Source organism: Bubalus bubalis, chromosome 5 (genome assembly GCF_019923935.1).
Source record: "Bubalus bubalis isolate 160015118507 breed Murrah chromosome 5, NDDB_SH_1, whole genome shotgun sequence".
Lineage (NCBI taxonomy): Eukaryota > Metazoa > Chordata > Mammalia > Artiodactyla > Bovidae > Bubalus > Bubalus bubalis.
Genome location: NC_059161.1, coordinates 14,341,167 through 14,355,734, shown reverse-complemented (window position 1 = coordinate 14,355,734; position 14,568 = coordinate 14,341,167).

Genomic DNA, 14,568 nt, shown 5'->3' with positions numbered 1-14,568 from the left:
TTATGTAATGTGTCCTCTTGAAAGTTGTCTGTAAGTCACGAAATGAAGTTGGATGGAGTCTTAAAATTCCATTAGACCCACTCATTCATTCTTGGATAAGGAAATCCTACCCCAGTGAGATGAATAGGTTCCTCTAAGGTCACACACCACCAGTAGTACCAAAATCTCCCTCACTCTACCACATTGCTTTAAGCATTTGTATTGAGATACAGAGAAAAAATAAAAGAAGAAAAGAGAATTTTAGAGTCCTAGGGAATTTTGTTCCTAAAAGCTTTTATTATGAATGGTTTTGTACAGTGGAAAATCCTTCTATGAAGAGAATGATTCTCTCCATTTATATCTTCTGTATCTTTTCTATTTTTCTTATTTTAAGTTTATTGAATTCTTTGTATCCTTCAACTTTTGTCCACAAAAATGTGGATCATTAGACTCAATTATTCATACAAATTTAAATTTAAATCTGGATTGTCCGTATCTTTCTTTCTTCTAAATCTTGGGTATGTGAGCCTATGATAATTCCCATGGCTTAAAGGAGTCATGAATTGAGTGGAAATTTGGCTCCAAGTTTTGCCAGATGGTTTCTATGTTGATGAGCATTACATATTACCAATGTGAAAAGGAGCTTAAACCAACGAGCCCACTCCTTCAGAGTCTAACTTTGTTTTTTCTCCTCTGTTGGCAGGAAAACTAGAAAGAAACTATATTTTGTATGTGCAAAGCTAGCCAGACATTGTGAGCATATGGTAACATGAGCCTTATCTCTCAGACCATTATCAAAGATTGGAATAAGCAAGAAAGGGATGCCGATCACAATCATTACAGTGATTTTGAATTCATTGCAAATACAGTTGTACGAGAACTTAGAACTTCTGCCAACTTATCTGTTGCAGCAAGTGGCAGCTCTTCTTGAACATGTCTGAACACAGGAATGCCCAGCTACAGGAAAATACGGAGAAAAACTCTGAATTGATTTAATAGAAGAACTAGAAAGTGATCATTCACATTGCCAAATCATGTTTCATTTTGTTAAAGATTATGGTAATTACTTTCCTAATAAGCTCTTCAAGGCTGCTGAAATATAATTTTTACAAAATGAAAACCATGACTCACATGCAAATATAAAATGAATGCATGTCAAATATTTAATTCACTCATTTATTAATGAGGGAATTGGGAAGATGTCAAGACTCTTTCAAAGAGCATTTGAGGACTTAGATTCTTTTTTTTTTATTTTTTTATTTTATTTTTTTTAAATTTTATTTTATTTTTAAACTTTACATAACTGTATTAGTTTTGCCAAATATCAAAATGAATCCGCCACAGGTATACATGTGTTCCCCATCCTGAACCCTCCTCCCTCCTCCTTCCCCATCCCGTTAGATTCTTACAGGCAATTTAATAAAAGAATATTAGGATAAGATTGCTGGAATAGATACTCCCCAAATATCCTATAGGGCAATAATCATAATCTCTGGGTTTATCTATTCCACAAGAAAAAAAACATTGTTTGCATCTTTACTGGACAAAAATCTATATGTTTCCTGGTAACATCACTGAGCCTAAGATCTTTAATTAGTAAATAGCAAATGAAACATGACATCCCCTAGATATCCCTGGGTGGACCTTCAACCAAAATGATCCTGACAAGATTTACCATTTACTCTTCCCACTTTTCCCAGTGTTCACTACTTTTCCTTACAAAGATATCTAATTTTTAAAATTAATTACATATTTTTGGTAATATTGACATGGGGAAGACTAGAGATCTCTTCAAGAAAATTATAGATATCAAGGGAAACTTTCATGTAAGGATGGGGCACAGTAAAGGACAAATGGGAAGGACCTAACTGAAGCAGAAGACATTAAGAAGAGGTGGCAAGACTATATAGAAAAACTATGCAGGAAACGATTAAGAACTATTCCTTAATGACCCGGATAACCACAATGGTGTATTCACTGACTTAGAGCCAGAAATCTTAGAGTGTGAAGTCAAGTGGGCCTTAGGAAGCATCACTATGAACAAAGCTAATGAATGTGATGGAATTCCAACTGAGCTATTTAATATCCTAAAAGATGATGCTGTGAAAGTGCTGCACTCAATATGCCAACAAATTTGGAAAACTCAGCAGTGGCCTCAGGACTGGAAAGGGTCAGTTTTCATTCCAATTCCAAAGAAGGGCAATGCCAAAGAATGTTCAAACTACTGTACAATTGCACTCATTTTACATGCTAGCAAGGTTATTCTCAAAAACCTTCAAGCTAGGCTTTAGCAGTGCATGAACCAAGAACTTCCAGATGTACAGGCTGGTTTCAAAGAGGTAGAGGAACCAGAGATCAAATTGCCAACATTTGTTGGATCATGGAGAAAGCAAGCGAGTTCTAGAAAAACATCTACTTCTGTTTCATTGATTATACCAAAGCCTTTGACTGTGTGGATCACAATAAACTGTGGAAAATTCTTAAGGAGATGGGAGTACCAGACCACCTTACCTGACTCCTGAGAAACCTGTATGTGGGTAAAGAATCAACAGTTATAATTGGACATGGAACAACGGACTGGTTCCAAATTGGAAAAGGAGTACAACAAGCCAGTATTTCCCCCCCTGCTTATTTAACTTATATGCAAAGTACATCATGAGAATGATGAATCACAAGCTGGAATCAAGATTGTTAGGAGAAATATCAGAAACCTCAGATATTCAGATAAGGTACCACTCTAAAAAAAGCCTTTTGATGAGAGTGAAAGAGGAGAATGAAAAGGCTCTAAAACTCAACATTCAAAAAACTAAGATCATGGTATCTGGTCCCATCATTTCATGGCAAATAGATGGGGAAAAATTGGAAACCATGACAGACTTTATTTTCTTGGGCTCCCAAATCACTGCAGGCAGTGACTGCAGACATGAAATTTAAAAGATGCCTGATCCTTGGAAGAAAAGGAATGACAAAACTAGAGAGGGTATTAAAAAGCAGAAGCACCACTTTGCCAACAAAGGTCTGTATAGTCAAAGCCATGGTTTTTACAGTAGTCATGTGCAGACATAAGAGTTGGACCATAAGCAAGGGTAAGCATTGAAGAATTGATGCTTTTGAATTGTGGTGCTGGAAGAGACTCTTGAGAGTCCCTTCCTTGGACAACAAGGAGATCAAGCCACTCAGTCCTAAAGGAAATCAACTGAATATTCATTGGAAGGAAAAGGAATTCAGATTATTACAAAAAATAAAAGTTGTGTGTAGAAGAATGGAAAGTACTTAGAGGAAGCTTTGAGATGGGGCACCATAGACTGCAAGCCGCCTTTGATCTACTACTGTGCTGTGCTGTAGGAGTGTTTAGTTGCTCAGCTGTGCCTGACTCTTTGCAACCCCATGGACTGTAGCCCGCTAGGCTCCTCTGTCCATGGGCTTCTCCAGGCAAGAACACTGAAGTGGGTTGCCGTGCCCTCCTCCAGGGAATCTACTACTGCTATTTGTCAAATACCTGCTGTGTGCCAGGTGTGTCACATTAGGTATTTTATTAGTACGGTGTCTAATTCTCAGGTAATGATCCTAAAAATAAATCTATTATGATACTAGATAACTTACTTGAGATCACACAGCTACTGAGTATGAATCAGGGTCTAAATCCTCAATAAGTGGGCTTCAAAGCTTGTGCTCTATGGAGGTTACTCTATACTCTGCCACTTCTCACCATGTTATTATGAAAGTAAGGATCTTAAAACTTTACACATTTAATTTTAACCACAAATATAGACTCTCAATCCTTGCCTCTGTATGAAACCTATAACTGATATTTAATGGAGATAGACTGATTGCTAGCTAGTGTTCAAGTGCTTTGCCCTGGTTGTCTTATTCAATTATCCCAACAGCCCCATGAGGGTGATTATAAAGCACCCTTACTTTACAGTTTAAGACTAAACACAGTGATATTTAATTAAATCCTCATTTGCTCTAATTTTAAAACCTCCAAGTGTCTTGTAGCATGGTGTAGCTGTAAAATAGACTCTCTTTCCCTCTCTGAGTGTATAATCTTTAGATACTGTGTAAATGTGAGAAAATATTGACGTTTGTAAAACGAGGCACATACTGAGCAGAAACATAGATTAAACAGAGATGTAAATCATGTCCATTAGTAGCTTTCCTAAAGCATTGTGAACATTTCAGAGAAAAATATATCAATGGTAACTTTTAACTTTTGGAAAATCATGAGCTTGCTTTGTTATGATGGTACAAACACTAATTCAATAATTTGGACTTTCTTACTCCTGGCCCTTGATTTAGAAAGTGGAGTTATATACCCTGATATTCTTTCTTTATTTTCTTTATTTCAAAAAATCTCTAGGTAGGAGATTTCTTGCTAGGACACAAGACTTAAGAAGAACAGATTTGTCATTATCTGTGCTTTGTTTTATTTTTTTATTTTTATTGTAGCTAATAGTTCCAAATGACTTTCATAGGATTAATTTATTAGAATTCCCTTTTTACATCTTGTCAGAAGAAAATGTTGGAACTGATGGGTAGAGATATGTGGACACATGGTATTTTCAGAAGCTGAGTACATCCAATTTCAAATGTTTGGGGTTTGAATGAATGCACATGTTAGTTTGTCTGACCTTTCTAACTCATTAACTGCAATTTACATATTTATTGGCATGAGAATTTTACTGGATGGATATGTGTAGAATCCCAGAGTCACAAGGGATCTTTTGAGATCAGCATGTCCAAATTCTCATTCAGTCAAGATATCTGTTTCACAACATCCTTGCTGTATAATTGTCTCATCATAGGGAATTGATTATACCTCTTTGGGCTTTTAATGATTCATTGTCTATTAGTTTCCTAGGCTGCCATAACAAATTACCACAAACTTGGTGGCTTAAAACAACAGAAATTTATTGTCTCACAATTCTGGAGGTTACAAGTCTGGAATCAAGGTATTGGCAAAGCTATACTCCTTCCAAAACCTTTAGGGGAGGATCCTTCTTTGTTTCTCCCAACTTCTGGTAGCCCCAGATGTTTCTTAGTTTGTGGCGGCATAACTCCAATCTCTGCCTGTCTGTATCTCTCTCTTCACACAACTGTCTTCCCCTCTTATTATTATTATTCACCCTCCAGCCATATTGGATCAAGGTTCCACCCTAATGATCTCATGTTAATTTTGTTACATGTGCAAAGACCTTACTTCAAAATACGTTTAGGACTTCAATGTGTTTTTGGTGGGGTACTTGGGGGAGGAGTCATAATTCCATTCACGACACACAGTATACCCCAAAGAGCTAACTGAGTACTCTGGCTATTTCCCATTATTGTGCTTCTGTTCTTGGCTTTTTGGCCACAAATCCTTCATAGCTATTCAATCCTAAAGTCTCACCTGTCATTGTTTCCTTGTGACCCCCTACCTGCTGGCCGAGTACCGCAGCGAGATTTCAGACTCAGATCAGACTTACCCTGAACCAGTCTTAAATCAGTCATTCCAGGAAGCTTATTATACCTTTCGATAGATAAAGTTGTTTAGAGTTCTTTTTTATATTTGGTATAAAACTCCCACCTTTGGTCCTATTTCTTTTTTTTTTTTTTTTCTGTAGTAATGAAAGGTTGATGCTGAGCCATGAAAGACACCAGGATTCTTGGCCTCCAGAGGAGAGGAATTCAATTTGGGGCCAGTGATGAGGCTTGATCACTCAGAACTTTTCTGCAATAAAGTTTTATCAAAGTATAAAAGAGATAGAGAAAGCTTTAGACATAGACATCAGAAGGAGGCAGAAAGAATTCCCCCCTGCTAGTCTTTAACAGGAAGTTATATACCTACTAGCAGGCTGCTAATTAGAGAAAGGAAATGTCAACATCTGTTGGATCATTGAAAAAGCAAGAGAGTTCCAGAAAAATATGTACTTCTCTTTATTGACTATGCCAAAGCCTTTGACTGTGTGGATCACAGCACACTATGGAAAATTCTTAAAGAGACGGGAATACCAGACCACCTTACCTGCCTCCTGAGAAATCTGAATGCAGGTCAAGAAGCAGCAGTTAGAACTGTACATGGAACAACAAACTGGTTCCAAATCGGGAAAGGAGTACATCAAGGCTGTATATTGTCACCCTACTTATTTAAATTATATGCAGAGTACATCATGCTAAATGCTGGACTGGATGAAGCACAAGCTGGAATCAAGATTGCTGGGAGAAATATCAATAACCTCATATATGCAAATAACACCACCCTTATGGCAGAAAGTGGAGAAGAACTAAAGAGCCTCTTGATGCAAGTGAAAGAGGAGAGTGAAAAAGTTGGCTTAAAACTCAACATTCAGAAAAGTAAGATCATGGCATCCAGTCCCATCACTTTATGGCAAATAGATGGGGAAACAGTGGAAACAGTGGCTGACTTTACTTTTCTGGGCTCCAAAATCACTGCAGATGGTGACTGCAGCCTGAAATTAAAAGACGCTGGCTCCTTGGAAGAAAAGCTATGACCAACCTAGACAGCATATTAAAAAGCAGAGACATTACTTTGCCATCAAAGGTCTGTCCAGTCAAAGCTATGGTTTTTCCAGTAGTCATGTATGGATGTGGGAGCTGAACTATAAAGAAAGCTGAGCACCAAAGAATAGATGCTTCTGAACTTCGGTGTTGGAGAAGACTCTTGAGAGTTCCTTGGGCTGAAAGGAGATCTAGCCAGTCAATCCTGAAGGAAATCAGTCCTGAATATTCATTGGAAGGACTGATACTGATGCTGAAATGCCAATACTTTGGCCACCTGATGCGAGGAGCTGACTCATTGGAAAAGACCCTGATGCTGGGAAAGATTGAAGGCAGGAGGAGAAGGGGATGACAGAGGATGAGATGGTTGGATGGGATCACTGACTCAATGGATATGAGTTTGAGTAAGCTCTGGGAGTTGGTAATGGACAGGGAAGCCTGGTGTGCTGCAGTCCATGGGGTCTCAAACAGTCAGACACAACTGAGCAACTGAATTGAATGTCTCAAAACTCAGAGAGTGGCACCAGGCCCCTCACCCACAGCATGCATTTTGAGATAACATTGGCATAAGGTGAGTCATCCCGGGCCATAAAACGATTGACATGAATCTTGAAGAAAGGCAGGTTTCCAAGCAAATATATAGTTTCATTAACATAGCTTAAGAGAACATTTGCATAAGTAAAACATACTGGTTTGTCGGTTCTGAGCCTTAGGCAAACAAACTTGAAGAAAGACAGAGTCTAATGTAAATACATAGTTCATTAAAATAGCATAAGAAATACATTTCCGTAAGAAAAACACATTGGTTAGCTCAAGGTTTGAGAAAAGTTAAATTCAGGTGGAACCAGGTGTCATCAAGGCAACACAGAATTTTAAAAGAAACCTCCTTTTAATTTTGTATGGAGAAGGGAAAAAAAATTTGACACTTGTAGTTTGTTTCCTCCTGCTGCTTAAGAGAAAGATAAAAAAACGTCTTGACACTTGCAGCCTGTTTCCTCCTTTGGAGACCCCTAGGTTTCCTGCCTGTTACCCTCTCAGTAACACACAAAATAATACATCTATTTGTAAAAATAATGCCATATTTTACAATGAGAAGTCTGCTTCCTGGAAGATGGCTCTCACGTGATGATGCTGGCACCCTGATCTCAGACTGTGAGCCTTTGGAACTGTGAATAGTAGATTTCTGTTGTCTATTTTTAAAAATCATATTTCTACATCACTATAATTTACAGAGAGATTTTATATTTTCACATTAAATCTCAACAAGAATTTCTTAGAAATTAACAAAATGAATTGTCCATGGTCACACAACCTTTGAATGGCAAAACGTGGATTCTCTTGAAAGTCATGTGACTCCAGGGCTGAATTCAATTGCTCAGTCATGTCCAACTCTTTGCAACTCCATGGACTGCAGCACACCAGGCTTCCCTGTCCATCACCAGCTCCTGGAGCTTGCTTAAACTCATGTATCGAGTCAGGGATGCCATCCAACCATCTCATCCTCTGTCGTCCCCTTCTCCTCCTGACTTCAATCTTTCCCAGCATCAGGGTCTTTTCCAATGAGTCAGTTCTTCGCATTAGTTGGCCAAAGTATTGGAGCTTCAGCTTCAGCATCAGCATCAGTCTTTCCAATAAATATTCAGGACTGATTTCTTTTAGGATGGACTAGGTGAATCTCCTTGCAGTCCAAGGGACTCTCAAGAGTCTTCTCCAACACCACAGTTAACAATTCTTTGATGCTCAGCTTTCTTTATGGTCCAACACTCATATCCGTACATGACTACTGGAAAAGCCATAGCTTAAACTATATGGACCTTTGTTGGCAAAGTAATGTCTCTGTTTTTTAATATGCTCTCTAGGTTGGTCATAGCTTTTCTTCCAAGGAGCAAACATCTTTTAATTTCATGGCTACAGTCACCATCTGCAGTGATTTTGGAGCCCAAGAAAATAAAGTCTCTCATTGTTTCCATTGTTTTCCTATCTATTTGCCATGGAGTGATGGGACCAGATGCCATAATCTTCATTTTTTTATGCTGAGTGTTAAGCCAGCTTTTGCACTCTCCTCTTTCACCTTCACCAAGAAGCTCTTCATTTTCTGCCATAAGGAAGGTGTCATCTGCATATCTGAGGTTATTGATATTTCTCCTGTAAATCTTGATTCCAGCTTGTGTTTCCAGCCTGGCTTTCCTTATATTGTGCTTTAATTATTGTAGTCCTCTTCCTTATGATGCTCCTTTAAATATTTGACCAAACACTTACATATTCTACTTTCTAGTAATCCCATTCTTACTTATATTCCTAAAATCAACCTTTGTAAACATACTCCAGGAGACATATAAGAATGTTCTTGGCAAAACTAATCACAATACCAAAAACCTGAAATAACCTTACAGCCCCATTGACAGTAGAATGGATAATCAACTTTGTATATTCATTCAATGTAATACTGTTTTGCCACAGGAATAGGAAAGGTCAGTTTTCATTCCAATCCCAAAGAAAGGCAATGCCAAAGAATGCTCAAACTACCGCACAATCGCACTCATCTCACACGCTAGTAAAGTAATGCTCAAAATTATCCAAGCCAGGCTTCAGCAATATGTGAACCGTGAACTTCCTGATGTTCAAGCTGGTTTTAGAAAAGGCAGAGGAACCAGAGACCAAATTGTCAACATCTGCTGGATCATCGAAAAAGCAAGAGAGTTCCAGAAAAACATCTATTTCTGCCTTATTGAATATGCAAAAGCCTTTGACTGTGTGGATCACAATAAACTGTGGAAAATTCTGAAAGAGATGGGAATACCAGACCACCTGACCTGCCTCTTGAGAAACCTGTATGCAGGTCAGGAAGCAACAGTTAGAACTGGACATGGAACAACAGACTGGTTCCAAATAGGAAAAGAAGTACATCAAGGCGTATATTGTCACCCTGCTTATTTAGCTTATATGCAGAGTACATCATGAGAAACGCTGGGCTGGAAGAAGCGCAAGCTGGAATCAAGATTTCTGGGAGAAATATCAATAACCTCAGGTATGCAGATGACCCCACCCTTATGGCAGAAAGTGAAGAGGAACTAAAAACCCTCTTGATGAAAGTGAAAGAGGAGAGTGAAAAAGTAGGCTTAAAATTCAACATTCAGAAAACTAAGATCACGGCATCTGGTCCCATCACTTCGTGGCAAATAGATGGGGAAACAATGGAAACAGTGAGACTTTATTTTGGGGGGCTCCAAAATCACTGCAGATGGTGACTGCAGCCATGAAATTAAAAGACGCTTACTCCTTGGAAGGAAAGTTATGACCAACCTAGATAGCATATTGAAAAGCAGAGATATTATTTTGCCAACAAAGGTCTGTCTAGTCAAGGCTATGGTTTTTTCAGGGGTCATGTATGGATGTGAGAGTTGGACTGTGAAGAAAGCTGAGCGCCGAAGAATTGATGCTAATAAACTGTGGTGTTGGAGAAGACTCGAGAGTCCCTGGGACTGCAAGGAGGTCCAACCAGTCCATCCTAAAGGAGATCAGTTCTGAATGTTCATTGGAAGGACTGATGCTAAAGCTGAAACTCCAATACTTTGGCCACCTCATGCTAAGAATTGACTCATTGGAAAAGACTCTGATGCTGGGAGGGATTGGGGGCAGGAGGAGAAGGGGACAACAGGGGATGGGATGGCTGGATGGGGTCACTGAGTCAATGGACATGAGTTTGAATAAACTCTGGGAGTTGGTGATGGACAGGGAGGCCTGGCATGCTGTGATTCATGGGGTCGCAAAGAGTCAGATATGACTGAGCAACTGAACTGAACTGAACTGAATATTATTCAGCAGTATAAATTATTGAACAAAAACAGAAAAGCTGGATACTACAAATGTTAAACATTAAGTGAAACAGTAAGTTCTAAAAGAATACATTAAATATATCTTTTTGTAGAGTAAAAATCAATTAAAACTATACTTTTAAGATGAGATGATATCTGATTATGTAAGATGAAAGGAAGGGATGCAGAAACACAAGGTACAAGATGGTGGTTACTTTAAGTTGAGGAGAAAGGGATGACAGAGGATGAGATGGTTGGATGGCATCACCAACTCAATGGACATGAGTTTGAGTAAACTCTGGGAGTTGGTGATAGTGAGGCCTGGCGCACTGCAGTCCATGGGGTTGCAAAGAGTAGGACACGACTGAGCGACTGAACTGAACTGACTCAAGTGAAAACAAACCTGAAGGCCACTGTTTATATCCCTCAACTTGGATGCCTCACATTTCTTAATTTCTCATCCAGGGACGGGGGAGCCTGGTGGGCTGCCGTCTATGGGGTTGCTAGAGTCGGACACGACTGAAGCGACTTAGCAGCAGCAGCAGCAGCACCATCTGATGTAGCTTTAGAGCGTCTCACCATCTTGGTCATGCTCTTCACTTAGTCAGCATTTTCTCTTCAAGTGTCACACCAGAGGGCAAATGTGTGTTCTGTCTAATGCAGGGCCAGTGGACCATTTACTCTCATGATCAATATAGAAGAGTCCTATAAATACTAAACTTTACATTCACTTTTTAGTAGTCATTTGACATCATGGGTTCATACTGATCTGTGGTCATTTGAGAACTTTGTATTATTTTTTCATGCCATAACTCCCATGCCACATTTTTCATCCCACTGAATCCAGATTCTCTCGTCTTACATTACATTTAAAAATTGTTTTCATGAATCTAAAAAGTCATGTAGGGCTTCCCTGATGGCCCAGTGGTTAAGAATCTGCCTGCTAACATAGGGGACACGGTTCCATCCCTGGTCCAGGAAGATTCCACGTGCCAGGGTAGCAGGGGGCAGCTAGGCCCTTGCACCACGACTAATGAAGGCTGTGCACACTCTAGAGCCTTCAAGCTAAACAGCTGAAGCCCAGGCAATCTCGACCCCATGTTCTGCAACAAGAAAAGCCACTGCAATGAGACACAACTAGAGAGTAGCCTCTGCTCGCTGCAACTAGAGAAAGCCTACATGCAGCAATGAAGACCCAGCACAGTCAATAGTAAGTAAACCAGTAAGTAAAATTAAAAATTCATCATACACATAGTTACAAGTTTTAAAAAATCATTTACATTTATCTTTGTTAAAATTTCAAATAGTCCATTTTTTAGATCTTTCAGATAAAGTAGAATCTCCATTCTGTTATTGAGTATATTAACTTTCCTCACCATTTTGTAACGTTCACAAATTTAATTAGTGTGCTCATTATGTTTTGATCCAAATTGATCAGGACATGGCAAAGAATAAAATCCTCTTGGATTTAGCCTGGCATGATTTGTTTTTAATGAGTCTGGGCTCTTTCTGAAGGGTCACAATTCATCTGCATATTTCTCACTTCAAGAGAAGATAGATGTTATATTTGCCAGTTTATCTGGGTTTTGGAATCTGAGTTTCTGTCATTCATTCATTCATGTATGTTACAGATGCTTACTAAGTGCTGCCAGTAAAAAAGTATATAAAATATAGCCTTAATTTCAAAGACTTTGTTTCTTCTGATCCCCATTTCTTTGAAAATCAGGGTTTTGCCTAACTTTGGTCTTCTGGGACATCTAGTAAATATCCCAGAAAATGACATCCATCATTTCTTTAAAAGTGCTGCCATGGGATCAGATTTATGAATGTTTTATTAAGAAAAGGATAGGATAAGAGGGCAGGAAATTGCTATTGAGGCAAGTCTTTGTGGAGGAGGTAGAATTTCAGGAAGTCTTAAAATAGCTGATGAATTTTGTTTGAATATTGACATAATTGTATTAGATTGACATAATACAGAAATACGATTGAACTGAGGACTAATTATTAACTTTTCCTGAACCAGATAGTAAATATGAACATTTTTACTGCTGTTGGAATAAATTTTAGACTGTGAGGACTAGCTTGCATCTCACAGGAAAAATGGTTTTCTTTTAAAAAAAAATTAACCTTATTAAATTCTCCACTTAAAGTTTTGTTTTGATATTCTGTATGTGCACATAATACTAGGCTATAAACCTCTGGAAACAGTACCTCAGGCACTGCAGAAACAAAGTTTACAAATTTAATGTAGAATCAACTTTTTTTTCCTTCAAAATAGTAACTTTTTACTGCCTGGTCGTGCTCCATTACTGTGCTAACAATTCTATGGGGATAAGGAATTGAGATTTTACTAGAAGTAAGCCGAGTAACTTTCCCCTAAAACTACGTGGTAGAATTGTCACTTCATTACTAACATGGACTTCATTTTACCATTCAGTTATTCTTTTCAACCAAAATTTTGCCCATTATGCTGTGTGTGTGTGTGTGTTTGTGTGTGTGTGCATTTGCTTTCTGTACTTGTCCATTTCTTAACATCTGTTTCCTTACTTGTCCATTTCTTTTCTTGTACCTAAGTCCTTTTTTCTCTCTTTCGGAGAAAAAGAGGGGGAAAAAGCAATATTTCTCAGTTCCCTTTCTTTAGTGCTATTGTTTCTCTTCTCAAAGTGTCTACTTTTGGCCAAATTGAAGGTGGTGAGAAACAAATTGGCCAAATTGAAGGCGGATTAGGCATGGCTTTGTGACAGAGTGGTTTTTCCTTCAGATCAGTCGCTCAGTGGTGTCCGACTCTTTGTGACCCCATGAATCGCAGCACACCAGGCCTCCCTGTCCATCACCAACTCCCGGAGTTCACTCAGACTCACGTCCATCGAGTCAGTGATGCCATCCAGCCATCTCATCCTCTGTCGTCCCCTTCTCCTCCTGCCCCCGATCCCTCCCAGCATCAGAGTCTTTTCCAATGAGTCAACTCTTCGCATGCGGTGGCCAAAGTACCGGAGTTTCAGCTTTAGCATCATTCCTTCCAAAGAAATCCCAGGGCTGATCTCCTTCAGAATGGACTGGTTGGATCTCCTTGCAGTCCAAGGGACTCTCAAGAGTCTTCTCCAATACCACAGTTCAAAAGCATGAATTCTTTGGGGCTCAGCCTTCTTCACAGTCCAACTCTCACATCCATACATGACCACAGGAAAAGCAGTCAACCACTGAGAGATTCTTAAGAGAAAGGCTACACAAGTAATTTAAAGAAGGTAGAAATGGCGAGGCAGTAGAAATTGTCACATATGCAAGGCTATTTCTTTGGTTATTATGTAAGTCAGTCCTGATCTGACTCCTCTGACACCAGAGAAAGTCTACTCTTAATGTCTTTTTTTTCTTCTGTTTTGTTGGGGAAGAGGGTGATGTGGGTAGCAGAAGCAGGGCCAGAGAAGAATGTCAAAGAAAGAGAGGGAAAGGATAGCAGTATGGGTGGGATGCCTTATGTATTGGTAGGAACTTGAGACTTCTTACTGAATTCTGAGCTTAAATGCAATTTGGGGGAATACAAATTGTGATTTGGGGGAATACAAAAAAGTGATGAGTTTGGCCAATACCATAATATATTTTGGTGTTGGGTATAAAGAGGCAAAATCAGAATTTCTGTGAACTTTTATACATGATGAGAAAGAAGCAAGATGGACATTGGCTTTGAACCAGCTGCTTCACTTGATTAATGGGAAGGTGAGCAAAGAAAAAATGAATATCCGCAAATTGTAATCTGTTGATTGATAAATTATTATTTATTAAAATTGATTATGTGCTTTCTTATCAGATGCATCATGAGCTTATAAACTTGAAATACAACCTTTGCCTCCCAGAAATCCTCTTCCAGAAGTTTTTACAAATACTTATTGTTACTATCGGATAAAGCAATGGCACCCCACTCCAGTACTCTTGCCTGGAAAATCCCATGGACAGAGGAGCCTGGTAGGCTGCAGTCCATAGGGTGGCGAAGAGTCAGACACGACTGAACAACTTCACTTTCACTTTTCACTTTCACACATTGGAGAAGGAAATGGCAACCCACTCCAGTGTTCTTGCCTGGAGAATCCCAGGGATGGGGAAGCCTGGTGGGCTGCCATCTATGGGGTTGCACAGAGTCGGACATGACTGAAGCAACTTAGCAGCAGCAGCATTGTTACTATGTTGACTAAAAAAGGTAAAATTATGGTAGAAAAGTTTCTATTTTATAACCTACTCTTTACAAGTGATTCATCATCTATTGCCTGTTAACAGATATACT